Source organism: Chiloscyllium punctatum, chromosome 17 (genome assembly GCF_047496795.1).
Source record: "Chiloscyllium punctatum isolate Juve2018m chromosome 17, sChiPun1.3, whole genome shotgun sequence".
In the NCBI taxonomy this organism is placed as follows: Eukaryota; Metazoa; Chordata; class Chondrichthyes; order Orectolobiformes; family Hemiscylliidae; genus Chiloscyllium; species Chiloscyllium punctatum.
The window spans coordinates 72,790,691-72,805,343 of NC_092755.1; the positions used below are offsets into that span (position 1 = coordinate 72,790,691).

Genomic DNA, 14,653 nt, shown 5'->3' on the forward strand with positions numbered 1-14,653 from the left:
GTGCTGTGCTGACACTCTCTGTATCCAGTGGTGACAGTGTGTGCAGTGCTGACACTCTCTGTATCCAGTGGTGACAGTGTGTGCTGTGCTGACACTCTCTGTATCCAGTGGTGACAGTGTGTGCAGTGCTGACACTCTCTGTATCCAGTGGTGACAGTGTGTGCAGTGCTGACACTCTCTGTATCCAGTGGTGACAGTGTGTGCAGTGCTGACACTCTGTATCCAGTGCTGCCTCTCACGCGGTGGTGTCTTGCTCTCTGTGGGCGGTGTCACCTGACGTCAGTTGGCGGGGCCGCTTCACTTGATCGGCGCTGCTGGAGCCGGAGCTCGGTGAGGCCTGTCCTGTCTCGGAGCTGGGGCTAAAGTTTCTCCAACTTGAGGTGAGTTTTTAAATCCAGGAGGTTTTGTGGAGTGATCCTCGCTGGGGGCTCGGCCGGCTGTGGCGGGCGGAGTCTCTGGGATGGTGAATGTGGCTGGGCCTGGGCTCTCTGGGCCGGGCCTTTGGGAAAGAGAGCGGCTGAAGGCTGAGGATTGTCGGCACCAGGCAGAGCAGTGACTGCCTTGATCCCAGTGAAGGCACCGGGAATCCCAGTCCCTTACTGCTACATGCAGCCACCCTTCTCTCCGTAAATGTTGGGCTATTTGAATTGTATTTTTAAAGAATGCATTCACTGTTCATGTCAGGTGACAACTCTCACATTTCGGTTTGATTCCTGTCAGTATCGCCTGTTACTTTTCAAGTGTCCGCTGAATTTATAACTGTTGCACAACGATGGTAAATTGTGTCACAAAGCCATAACCATAAAATGAAAGATGGAATTGCATAACAACCTTTGTTGCTGACACTTCTAAATAAGTATGCCTTACTTAGGTTATTGAAATCCAGTTTATTTTAAGGTCGCATCCATGTAATGATAGTGGATTAAGTTCCAACAAACAAACGGTCCATGTGATATCCTGAGTTGGCTTTGACCAGCTGACACTCTTCTATTTGTCCAATTATTTTCATGTTTAGTTTTTTTGTGTGGTTTCAGTTACCGCAGTTTTTTTAAAAAAAACCTCCTTATTAGCGACTAGTTGATTCTTCAGAACAAAGTCCATGTACCGAGATATTGAATTATTTGCATCTTGCATAGATATTTTGACATCAATCTGTTCAGAGGTGTTATCACACTTCTACTGCAGGTGAGAATTGATGCTGGGTCACTTATATTACTTATATTACTTTTAAGCCCCTCTATGACCTCTTCCTGCTCTATCTCTATTTCATCCAGCCCAGCAGCCCTTCAAAACATCTGTGCTCCTCTAATTCTAACCTCTTTAACATTACTGATCTTAATCCTTATACTAAAAGTGACCATGTCTTCAACTGCCTTTGCCTTAAACTGTGGAATTTCTTCTCTGACCCAGTTCCTTGTTTTTCTAATTCAAGACACTCACAGACATGCAACACAAAAACAGACCCTTCAGTCTAACTAGTCCATGCTAACCATGTTCCCAAACTAAAGTAGTCACACCTGCCTGCATTTGGCCCATATCCCTCCAAACCTTTCCCATTCATATACTTATCCAAATGTCTTTTAAATATTGTAACTGCACCTGCATCTACCACTTCCTTTGGCAGCTCATTCCACACATGAATGATTGTGTAAAAATAAAGTTGTCCCTCATGTCCTCCTCAAAACTTTATCCTCTAACCGTAAAAGAATACCCATTAGTTTTGAACTTCCCCTAAAGAAAAGATCTTTGTTATTTGCCCCTCATGATTTTATAAAATTCTGTAAATTTACTCCTCAACCTCCTTCGCTCCAGTGAAAAAGGGCTGTTGCCCGAAACGTCAATTTTTCTGCTCAGATACTGCCTGACCTACTGTGCTTTTCCAGCACCACACTCTCGACTCTAATCTTCAGCATCTGAAGTCCTCACATTTGCCTGGAAAATAGTCCCAGCCTATCCAACTGATTTTTATAACTGAAACTCTATTTTCAGCAACATCCTGGTAAATCTTTTTTGGACCCCCTCCGATTTAGTAATGTCCTTCCTACCACAGGGTGACCAAACTGCAGAAGAAGCCTCACCGATGTCCTAAGCAACCTCAACATGACATCTTCACTCCTATCCTCCAAGGCCTGAGCAATGAAGGCACGCATGCTAACCACCTTCTTTAACTACCCTGTCTACCTGTGACACAAACTGCTTATGTACCTGAACCCTTAGGTTTCTCTGTTCTACAACCTACCTCTGGCCCTACCATTAATTGCGTAAGTCCTGCCCTTGTTTGTTTTTGCCAAAATGCAGTACTTCAAGTTTATCCAAATTAAACTCCATCTGTCACTCCTCAGTCCATTGACCCAATTGATCAAGATCTCTGTAATTTGAGATAACCATGCCCATTCATTAAACCATCAATTTTGGTCACATCTGCAAATTTACTAACCATGCCTCCTATATTCTCATATAAATTGTTTATACAAATGGCAAACAAAAGTGGACCCACTATTGGTCCCTGTGGAACACCACTGGTCACAGTCCTCAATCAAAAAACAACCCTCCACCACGAACCCCTGTCTCCTACCGCCAAGCCAATTTTTGTATCCATTTGCCACGCTTAATCAGTTTATTTTAAGGTCGCATCCTGTAATGATAGTGGATTAAGTTCCAACAAACAAACAGTCCATGTGATATCCTGAGTTGGCTAACTTTACTATTTAGTCTAACATGTGGAATCTTGTCAAAGGCTTTACTAAAGTGCGTATAAACAATGCCTCCTGCTCTGGCGTCATGACTTTTTTTTTGGTTAGTTCCTCTGAAAACTCAATCCAGTTTGTGAGATGGGATTTCCCATGCACAAAAACATGCTGACTATCCCTAATCAGTCCTTGCCTCTCCAAGTGCGCATAAATCCCATCTTTCAGAATCCCCTCCACTGATGTCAGGCTCAGGTCTGTAGTTCCCAGATGACTGCTTACAGCCTTAAGTAAAGGCATAACATTAGTCACCCTCCTGTCCTCTGCCACCTCATCTGTGGTTATAGATGATACAAATGTTTCTTTTAGGGACCCCACAATTTCTTCGCTAACTTCCTGCATGTCCTGGGATGTACTTAGAGTCATACAGATGCACGGCACAGAAACAGACCCTTTGGTCCAACTCGTCCGTGCCGACCAGATATCCTAACCTATTTAATTCCATTTGCCAGCACTTGGCCCATATCCCTCCAAACCCTTTCCATTCATTAACCCGTCCAGAAGCCTTTTAAATGCTATAACCTTGATCACCTACAGATTTGACCACCTTTCTGCTTTCTCAGACCTCCAGCACTTCCTCTTCTATAATATTAACTGTTTTTGAAACGTGAATATTTATTTCCCTAAGTTCTCTAGCCTTCAATTCCTTCTCCACAGTAAAAACTGATGTGAAATATTCATTTAGTATCTCTCCCAACACCTGAAGTTCAACACATCGATGACCTTGTTGATCTTCGAGGGGCCCTATTCTTACCCTAGTTGCTGCTTTGCTGTTTGTAGAATCTCTTTGGATTGTCCTTAACCTTATTTGCCAAGGCGACCTCATGTTTCCTCTTTGCCTTCCTGATTTTCCTCTTAAGAATCCCTTAAAATCCATCTCTTTGACTAATCTTTTGGGCATCTGTTCAAATACCCTGAAGCAAATCAGAGCTGAATAATGTTTTGTTCAGTTCCTGTGAAATGCCTTCAGACATTTTGTCAATTTGAAGGAGCTATATAATACAAGTGTTTTCTTCTAAATTCATCATAATGGTTATCAGCATTATAAAGTAAAACTACAATTCAGAAAAATATATTTTGTAAGTTCTGTGTCATTTTATGTAATTCTGAAGTATAAAAATAAACTGAGACAGATTATTGTGGTGTCAGTGACAAACCGGTTTATTCTCATGGAATGCCGAAATTAGTGGGTGTGTGTGTGTGTATATTAAAGCTGTTAAATTGAAGTTGAATGGTGTCTTTGGGCTGGACTGGTGGAAACAGCTCTTCAATTTATGCTGTTTTTGTTCATAACCTAGCAAGATGGCATTGTTATAGGTTTGGAATTAATAGGTACCATTTTCCTGAGATAGTACAATGTATGGACGAAATATCTACTTGAATAACATTTTGTAACCAGGGAATGCTGAGGTCAAATAGCATCTATGGAATGAGAAACACTATAGTCGGTGATGTGGCATCAAAACCAGACAAGATTTCCATTATTAATGCATTGGAACTATTTGGTCTGGTCATTTTACAAGCTGGAGACACGGCAGATAAGGATGGGTCAATTAAATGGAAAGAAGTAAGCTATGCATATGTGCAGCATCAACTCACTATTTGAAAGGATAAAAGCTCACATATATAGCATTTTTGTTTTGCAACTCTGGATGTCCCAAAGTCGATTTAATTGTGTACAGACTGATCAAAAAATTCGTAATGGATAATAGATGTGGTGTTGAGGTTAATTTCAAAGTTCTAGGGACACATTGGGAAATCTGGAAAGGACACATTTGGAATGAAAACATCATACTGTTGTTTTGATCTCAGCTGGAAATGACACTGGGCAAGTCAGATGCCAGAATGAAACCTGACTTGATAGATCATGTGATTAATTTTTGCAGTTGGTTACCATGGTAGTTCATCCCTGAAACACATGTACACAAGTAGAACACAAAATAAAACAACAAAAACAGAAGTATAAATCTAAGAAGCTTAGAATTTAACCCACAGAGCACAACATAATTTCAACCTCTTTCCTAACACAGTTTTGCAGATAATCAATTCCAGAGAAAGATCACTCCTATCTCACCCTTTTAATTTCTTATTTATGTGACTTCCAATTTCCTTTCCTTTGGATTGCTGAGACTGTTTTATGACTTCTTACCTGGTTTGCAGCAGGAACCTTTTTCAGTTCTGATGGCCTTTGCCTCTTTTTGGTTCAATGTCTGGAATGCATCTGTATACACTCTCAACTGTTAGACACTAAACTTCTTAAAACTCCTTTCTGTTAGGATGACTGGTTCCCCTGAACTGAACTAATGATTTTCCATACCTGAAATCAAAAACTAAACAAATGGTCTCTGGTCTGTATGTAAATTCAGCATTATAACTGTCCCAACATGAACACTACTTGTATCCTGTCAGGCACTTGTCTGAAGTTACATGCCTTCTTGGAAATTATGTATTTAGTCACTGTTTCGATTGACATTTTGAGCCTTTCTTTTAAAAAGGATGTTCATAAAACTAACCAAAATCCAATTGGCTCTTTTCAAAATTATGAATAATATTATTACACATTTTTATCACAATATACTATTTTGGGTGGGACAATGGTGGTGATGGCAAGAAGAAAAATTGAGACCATTGATGGATGGAGAAAGTTTTTTAAAAAAAGGCAAGACACCATACCCAAGTTAACTTCTCTCAAAAATATTAAAAGAGAAGCTGCTGAAATTAGTCATGCTTGGCACTATCTTGAGAGAAGCATTCTAAGCTGCCCAAATTTTGTACAGCAGCTAACCCCAATCTTTTTAAAAGAGAGAAACAGAACTACAGCCCATTGAGCTTCATATTGCTCGTGGATCAAGAATTACAAGACATATTAAGAGGAAAATAATATAAATTTGTTGGAGAATAAAATATAAGGGAGGGAAACTTAGTTGCCAAAAGAAGCAAAAGTAAAAACAGTATGGACATCAGTCACTAACCTTCAAACCCTATTAGGTAGAAGCTCTTAATGTTTTACCACTGTTCAAGAAAGTGACATGAAAAGTACAGGTCTGTCACCTTAACTGCACTCATGAGGAGTAATTTTGAAAATGAATGTCAATAAGAGAATAAACTTGCATTTGAGAAACCAATAATTAAAGAGAACCAGAATGACTTTCCAAAAACATAATTTGTGTAAATAACTTGATTTACACAATCAGATGAAAGGAATGATTTTAAAAGTCCATAAACATCACTGACCCAACAGCCTTGAGCAACTTTCTGTTACCTCAAATAACTTGATTTCAAGTTATTTGAGGTAACAGAAAGTTGCTCAAGGCTGTTGGGTCAGTGATGTTTATGGACTTTTAAAATCATTCCTTACATCTGATACATGAAGTATATTAACATGGAAGTTCATGGAATTAAGAAAGCAGTGGCTGTAGGACTATATATATATCTGCATTTATGACAGAAGAAGGTGATAGCGAATTACGGTTTTCTTAGTATGATTTGGTTTTTACACTGGTGTTCTTGATCAGTTTTGGGTTCACAGTTTTGATAGATGGCTTGGATGTAGGATGCAATATAAGTTTGCAAATCATATAATGCTTGGCAAAGTAATGCATTTTGTGAGGTTTAATAAGGAAAATATGCAATAAAGAATGAATTTTGAAAAATGTAGGTGAACTTTTGCCTATATATTTAAATGCTTAAATCAGCGTAAGCAAGATGTATATGAGAGTATATGGCTTACTTGGGTTTACGGTTGGAGACATAGACTAATAAACAGACTTGCTCGTAATATAGGCCATAATTGGAATATGTCATGAACATTTCTGGGTGTCAAGCTTTGGGAAAGATGTAGGAGCTTTGGAAAAGGTGCACAGGGAATTTAACAGAATATAATTTGAAATTAGACACTTCTGTTATGAAGAAAAATTAGAAGTGCTAAGATTGCAATCCTTAAAATGAAGAAGTTTAAGAGCTGACTTCTAATGGAGGTTCTGAAAGAATAGATAGAAAAAAGCAGATCAATAGCCAAAAATCATTGAAATAAGATCATAAGAAAACAGGTTCAAATTGGAGTTGGGGTTTTTTTTGATTTGTTGGAATCTGGAATGTTCTACCTGAAATTTGGACAGAGAACTGGCTCGAAGGTAGAAGACAGCGGATGGTGATGGAGGGTTGCTTTTCAGGCTGGAGGCCTGTGACCAACGGTGTTCTACAAGGATCGGTGCTGGGTCCACTTCTTTTTGTCATTTTATGTAAGTGATTTTGGATGTGAACATAAGAGGTATGATTAGTAAGTTTGTAGATGATATGAAATTTGTGGTGTAGTGGACAACCAAGAAGGTTACCTCAGTACAATGGGACCTTCATCAGATGGACCAGTGAGCTGAGGAGTGGCAGGTGGAGTTTAATTTATTTAAATGTGAGGTGCTGCATTTTGGTAAGGCAAATCAGGGCAGGAGTTATACACTTAATGGTCAGGTCCGGGGTGTGGGGGGGGGGGGGGGGGGTATTGCCGAACAAAGAGACCTTGGAATGCAGGTTAATAGTTCCATGGAAATGGTGTCTCGGGTCGACAGGATCGTGAAGAAGGCGTATGGTATTCTTCCCTTTATTGGTCAGCGCATTTAGTATAGGAGTTTAGAGGTAATGCTGCAGGTGTACAGGACATTAGTTAGGCCACTTTTGGAATACTGCATTCAGTTATGGCCTCCCTGCTATAGGAAACTTGAAAGGGTTCAGAAAAGATTTACAAGGATGTTGCCAGGGTTGGAGCTACAGGGAGAGGCTGAATAGGCTGGGGCTGTTTTCCCTGGAGCATCAGATGCTGAGGGGTGACCTTTTATAGAGGTTTATAAAGTCATGAGGGCTAAGGTAGAGTGAATAGCCAAGGTCTTTTCCCTAGGGTCGGGAGTCCAAACCGAGAGGGCATAGTTTCAAGGTGAGAAGGGAAAGATTTAAAAGGGATCTGAAGAGCAACTTTTACCGAAGGGAGTGCTGCGTGTATGGAATGAGCTGCCAGAGGAAGTAGTGAAGACTGGTATAAAGACAACATTTAAAAGGCATCTGGATGGGTATATGATTCAGAAGGGTTTAGAGGGATATGGGCCAAATGCTAGCAAATAGGACAAGATTTATTTAGGATGGACAAGTTGGACTGAAGGGTCTGTTTCCATACTGTACAGCTTTATGATTATGACTCTAATATTAGCTGTTAATCCCATTAATTTTCCAAGAGTGTTGAACAGAATATTTGACAATGAGAAAAATAGAGTTGTGGACAAAAGCTGAGGGTGTGCAAATAACTCTACTGAGGTGGCATGGTGGCTCAATGGTTGACATTGCTGCCTCACAGCACCAGTGACCCAGGTTCAATTCCCGCATTGGGCGACTGTCTGTGTAGAGTTTGCATGTTCTCCCTGTGCCTGTGTGGGTTTCCTCTGGGTGTTCTGGTTTCTTCCCACAATCCAAAGATGTGTTGGTCAGGTGAATTGGCAATGCGAAATTGCCCATAGTGTTAGGTGCCTTAGTCAGGGGTAAATATAGTGTAGTGGAATGGGTCTGGGTGGGTAACTCTTTGGAGGGTCGGTGTGAACTTGTTGGGCTGAAGGGCCTGTTCTCATACTGTGGGGAATCTAGTCTACTTGCAAAGATCCAGCACAAAGTATGGCTGTCTGAATGGCATCTTTATGTGGTGTACATTTCTGATTCTAACAGAAGGCAAGGAAAACTGTATAGGTTGAGAAGACAGTCTGAGTAGCAAATGACTTTTTGTACAAAAAATGTATAGTAATTAAACAACAAGTGATATTAAAAATGCTGTTTTTTATGTGGGTGTTTGCATGCTGTTTGGCTTCTGTGTTCAGAAAGTATACATAGGATTTTACAAACTATTTTAAATTTTGCTATTGTTTATTTTGAAAATAAAAATTTGAATAATTACCTAAGTTGAGTATTTCTGTGGCATTCTCTACTTTTCAATTTTGAAGAAAATGTAGGATATTTGACATGGAGAACATATTTGCTATATTACTTGTGACAAGTGTACACTACCCTCAGTACGTTATAAAGATCAAGAAATCAATAGATTCTCTTATAAATGAAAAGTTTTATTTACATTGTATTGGAGTTGGGCATATTCATCAAATGATGTATAATTTTAAAATCACAGGCTTTTGTTTAATGTAAAATTTACCATGTCCTGCAGGCCACTTCCATTAACAGTGAAGCATGAAACAATTTAAAACTTAAATTAGAATGAGAAGTGCAGATTGTCTTCCAAAAAATATGTTGCATTGTGAATGAATTTTTGTTTTTAACTTTACTATCAGTAATTCAGCTTCAAGCAACAATGCAGCAGGAGAATAACGGTCCACACTCAGAGTGGATTTGTTATGCACCATTTTCTATTTAATTGTGATGACAATAGAAGACAAGACAACATAATTTTGAGAAGGTTAGAAAATAATTACTTTAGGTTACTGATTTTTTTTGAATTGAGTGAAGGAACCTTTGATTCAGGGACTCCTTTTTAGTACACTGAACTTTTGAATTTTATGACAGTCCATATATCTGAATGTATATCTGTGAACGTTGTATTTCCATTGACAGCCTGCATAAACTAAAACTGCTAACTCTGTTAGACTTATTGGTTGTTTGAGGTGATTGCACTTTCATTTGAGACAGGCTAAAATCATTCATCAACAATAGTATTTGTTGCCCATCTGTAAAAATCTCTGAGAAGGTGGTGAGGAAAGATCAGTGGACTTGAATTGTTAACCGGGTTTCTTTTTCCACAGATGCTACCAGATGGACTGAGTTTCTCCAGCAATTTGTTTTGTTTCAGATCTCCAACATCTATAGCTGTTCATTTTATATGAAAAGGTAATATTGAGTTGCCTCTTTGAATTGTTGTGGTCCATGTGAGTAGGTGTTTTTTTAGATTACTTACAGTGTGGAAACAGGCCCTTCGGCCCAACAAGTCCACACCGCCCCGCCGAAGCGCAACCCACCCATACCCCTACATCTACCCCTTACCTAACACTACGGGCAATTTAGCATGGCCAATTCACTTAATCTGCACATTTTTGGACTGTGGGAGGAAACCGGAGCACCCGGAGGAAACCCACGCAGACACGGGGAGAACATGCAAACTCCACACAGTTAGTCACCTGAGGCAGGAATTGAACCCGGGTCTCTGGCGCTGTGAGGCAGCAGTGCTAACCACTGTGCCACCGTGCCGCCCTAATCTTCTAGTGCAAAGAGCTGTTTGATAAGTAGATATATTCCAAGTCAATGGAATGAGGGTTGGATTTAAATTTGACAAAGGTGTTGTTAGGGTGAGAATTTAAGTTTTTGATGAATGGTGATGTTGCAAATCAGGATGGTTTGTATGCGGAGGAGGGCCGTTTGTTGTTGATTCTGTTTTATGTGTCTGCTGTCCTTGTCCTTCTAGATGGTACAGGTTCCAAGTTTGGCGTTTGCAGATGAAGGAAGTTTGAGTTGCAGCAGTGTATCCTATCAATGGTATATACTGCTGTAGCTCTGCATCATTGTTGATTTGGCCCTGGATGGCGACAAGCTTCTTGATGATAGAACCACACTCGAGGCAAATGGGGATATACTAACACACTTCTGACTTGTATTTTGTAAAGAGTGGACAGGCTCTGGGGATCCAGGATAGGAAGTGAGTTACTTAGCCCAGAATTTCCAGCTCCTGACACGTGCTCTTGTAGCCACAATATTAGGGTGGCTATTCTGGTTAAATTTGTAGTCAATAATAAAACCCCAAAGATGTTGACAATGAGGAATTCAGTGCTGGTAAGCTCACAGCTTAAGATTAATGAACCTAGTACACTACCCTGAGGAGTGCCTGAGCGAAATCCTACAATTTAGTCTCTGACAGACACAATCATTTTATTTAACCAGGTATGACTCCAATTGTGGAATGTTTTCTTCTAATTGCCATTGGTTTCAATATTGGTAGGCTCTTTGATGCTATTTTTGGTGAATTACTGCCTTGATATCAAAGACTGTCACATTCTCCTTCTCTCTGGCATTTACTTTCATGTTTGGTCTAAGGCTATAGGCCTGGAGAGGATCGAGTGGTGCATTGGTAGTGTCCCTACCATTGAGCCAGATATTTTTGTTCCATTCCCATGAGTGTCATAACAGGGTGATTTAAAAATACCTATACTGAGGCCTAGAGTCTTGGCAGAACCAGAACTAAGCAGATTATTGTTGAGAACTGCTGCTTGATATCAGTTTGATCTAGAATGGACAGAGGATGCGTAATTTCCAGGATTGGGTTTGTTCTATATTTTGTTCATGGGGTATAATTGGACAGTTTTACACATTGTCGTTTTAGATCCCACCCCATGATTTTGGAAATAATCTAGTCTAACACTTCAGTGTTGCATTGTTTGACATGCTGACCTTTGGTTGCTTTGATAATCCAGAATCTGTAAACTGATCATAAAAAAATCCTTCGGCAAAATTCCAACCATAAACTTGGAGTATTTGTGAAATCCTGGCTAATGTTCTGTGTCCAGCAACACCAAAGAAAAGTACTGCTATTTATTTCTTAGCTATTTGTGTGCTAGATTACTGCTACATTTGTGGGCGGCACGGTGGCATAGTGGTTAGCACTGCTGCCTCACAGCGCCAGAGACCCGGGTTCAATTCCCGCCTCAGGCGACTCTCTCTGTGGAGTTTGCACATTCTCCCCGTGTCTGCGTGGGTTTCCTCCGGGTGTTCCAGTTTCCTCCCACAGTCCAAAGATGTGCAGGTCAGGTGAATTGGCCATGCTAAATTGTCTGTAGTGTTAGGTAAAGGGGTAGATGTAGGGGTATGGATGGGTTGCGCTTCGGCAGGGCCTGTTTCCACACTGTAAGTAATCTAATCTAATCTACATTTGTGTATGTACTAGTCAAGTCCACTTGGAAAGTAACTACCTGTGGAATACTTTGGGCGATCCTGAGGGTATGATGATGTGCATTTCTTTTGCTAATTTTTCATCTCCATTTCTAAAATTTACTTATTTATATATTCTGTTTTGCAGTTTAGTGTTGTATTTGTGTATTTTGTTCACTGTCTACCATCCAAATGGAAATTTCTTCTTTCTGGTTGCATAACTTCCGATTGTTACTGAAGTTATCACTCAGATCAGTTCTATTCTAGTGGGACCACATTTGCTGAATATCACCATCACTGCCCATCTGACTGGTTTATTAGTTGGCAAAGCTGTGTTTAGATTCAGTCTGTGTATTTTATCAACTTAATATAAACTTTGTTTACTTTGAAAAATTATTGGAACATGAAAACCTCTTGATGGGAATGCAATGTGTGCAAACAATTTAGAATTCCCTAAACTGCAAGTTTGCCTTTTCTGTGCTAGCAATAAATCATGCTTTGATGTGATTCTGCAGTATCCCACCTAAGTGGCTGTTTGTTAGGTATAAACCTCTGTTATTTTGATGGCTAATTCTACCACCTGGCAATTGCAGCCGAGTGTAACCTACATTTCCTGTAGGTATTAGGAGTGGAAATGTGGGCTGAATTCTGTTCTCCTCCTCGGTGAGTGACACTGCAGCTCAATGTTCCCACAGTCAACCCAGTATGATGTGTTAAATCAGTGTAAAGCAGATCAAACTTGTAATATTCTTGATGTTTTGTTGAGCAATGCAGATAATGTGTTGTGTTGAGTTAATTGATTTCAATTTGTAATGTCTCGTAAAAATACAAGCCCTGGATGTAGGTTTTCTCACTGAGCTGGAAGGTTCATTTTCAGACGTTTCGTCACCATATTGGGTAACATCATCAGTGAGTCTCCAGGTGAAGCATTGGTGGCATGGCCCACTTTCTGTTTGTGTTTAGTAATTCTTGGGTTGGTGATGTAACTTCCTGTTCTTTTTCTCAGGGGGTGGTAAATGGGATCCAAGTCAATGTATTTGTTGATCGAATCCCGGTTGCAATGCTATGCTCCTAGAAGATAGAGTTCTGGTTGAAATCTATCAACAAACACATTAACTTGGATCCCATTTACCACCCCATGAGAAAAAGAACAGGAAATATGACATCACCAACCCAAGAAAACCTAAACACAGAAAGCATGCCATGCCATCAATGCTTCATCCAGAGGCTCAATAATGTTACCTAGTATAGTGACGTAACATCTGAAAATGAACCTTCCAGCTCAGCGAGCAAACCTACATCCAGAACCTCAACCTGAGCTGCAAATCTTCTCAAAACTCACTAATGCAATTCCTGTTGAAGTTTAATTCAAATGTTATATCAGTAAATGTTGCATCAGTGACTCTCATGAATCGTACTGATGATGTTATTCTCATCTTTCTGCAGAAGATGTATGAAGAATTTTTGGTGCTTAGTATTTTTCCAATGTTTTCATAGATTCCTTTTGTTTCAATCTTATTTTTAAAAACTTAAAAATGAGTGAAGAAGACTCTTCTGTTGTGTAGTTTTAACAAGCTCTGGGAGCAATAACTATTGCGGAGTGATTCAGCTTTTCTCAACAGAGATTATAATCAAATATACAAACTGTCCAAATCTGATCCTGATTTCATCTAAGAAAATAATTTTCTTTTGATTTTGTTTGGGTCGCAGAGATTAGCATAAGACTGGTGGATTTTGAATTCAAATCAGGAATCCAACCCGCCCATACTTTGTGTTATAAAGTATTTAAAATATAGAGCTGACGAGAGTTAGCTTTCACAGCTTTGACTGATCATGTTTAATTCATTAGTGGTGATCACACTGGTTTGAAAAAGATATTTAGGGTTTCAAAATTCCACCTGTGACGCAGCACCCCAGACAAAATTATTCTCACAAGCCGATGTGTCTCAACCAGGTAAACCAAATCAATATAAAAATTAACTTTAAAGTGTTTTCATTGACAGGAGGTATGTTAATTGTTGATAAAGTATTAAAACTTTTGAGGAATTTAATTTTGAAAACCAGCAAGTGATGCTTTTCTCCCTTTCCCACTAAGTATTGTATTTAGAAAATCAAGATAATGTAAAAGTTGTCATGAAACTACATTTAAGCATTTTTTTAGGCAACCTTGTAATTTCAATAAAAACTGAAAGAACTACGGATGCTGTCAATCAGAAACAAAAATAGAAACTGCTGAAAAAGCTCAGCAGAGCTGGCAGCATCTGTGGAGCAAAATCAGAGTTAACGTTTTGGGTCAAGTAACCCTCTCTTAGAACTGATGGTAGCTAGGAAAATATTGGTTTATATGCAGAAGAAAGGGTGGGGTTGGGGATAAGGAGTAAGTGAGAGGTGGGAACAGAGTTCTCGAGTACACCTGATCAGGTCCTGGGAATTAATCCACCTTTAACCGTTTCAGACGTCCAGGACTTCCTCCTCTGTAATCTGGACATTTTGCAAGATGTCACCACCTATTTCCCTACAGTCTATATCTTCCATATCCTTTTCCACAGTAAATACTGACGCAAAATATTCTTTTAGTATCTCCCCCATTTTCTGTGGCTCCACGCAAAGGCCACCTTACTGATCTTTGAGGGGCCCTATTCTCTCCCTAGTTACCCTTTTGTCCTTAATATATTTGTAAAAACCCTTTGGATTCTCCTTAATTCTATTTGCCAAAGCTATTTCATGTCCCCGTTTTGCCCTCCTGATTTCCCTCTTAAGTATACTCCTACTTCCTTTGTACTCTTCATTCGATCTATCCTGTCTATACCTGACATATGCTTCCTTCTTTTTCTTAACCAAACCTTCAGTTTCTTTCGTCGTCCAGCATTCCCTATACCTACCAGCCTTCCCTTTCACCCTGACAGGAATATACTTCCTCTGGATTCTTGTTATCTCATTTCTGAAGGCTTCCCATTTTCCAGCCATCCCTTTACCTGCGAACTTCTGCCTCCAATCAGCTTTCGAAA

General features: G+C 39.7%; 1 protein-coding gene across 14 annotated transcripts in view; it reads left to right on the top strand.

Moving 5' to 3' along the window:
- The first annotated feature begins 267 nt into the window (after window positions 1-267).
- clip1a (CAP-GLY domain containing linker protein 1a) overlaps window positions 268-14,653 on the top strand; it is a 157,503-nt gene continuing 143,117 nt past the window's right edge. For 13 of the 14 annotated variants that reach the window (XM_072587422.1, XM_072587425.1, XM_072587426.1 and 10 more), the window contains exon 1: window positions 268-380. The gene's annotated coding sequence lies outside the window, so the exon portion shown is untranslated. Of the gene's footprint in view, window positions 381-9,532; window positions 9,618-14,653 lie in introns of all 14 variants that reach the window. The other variant, XM_072587423.1, reaches the window with a different exon arrangement.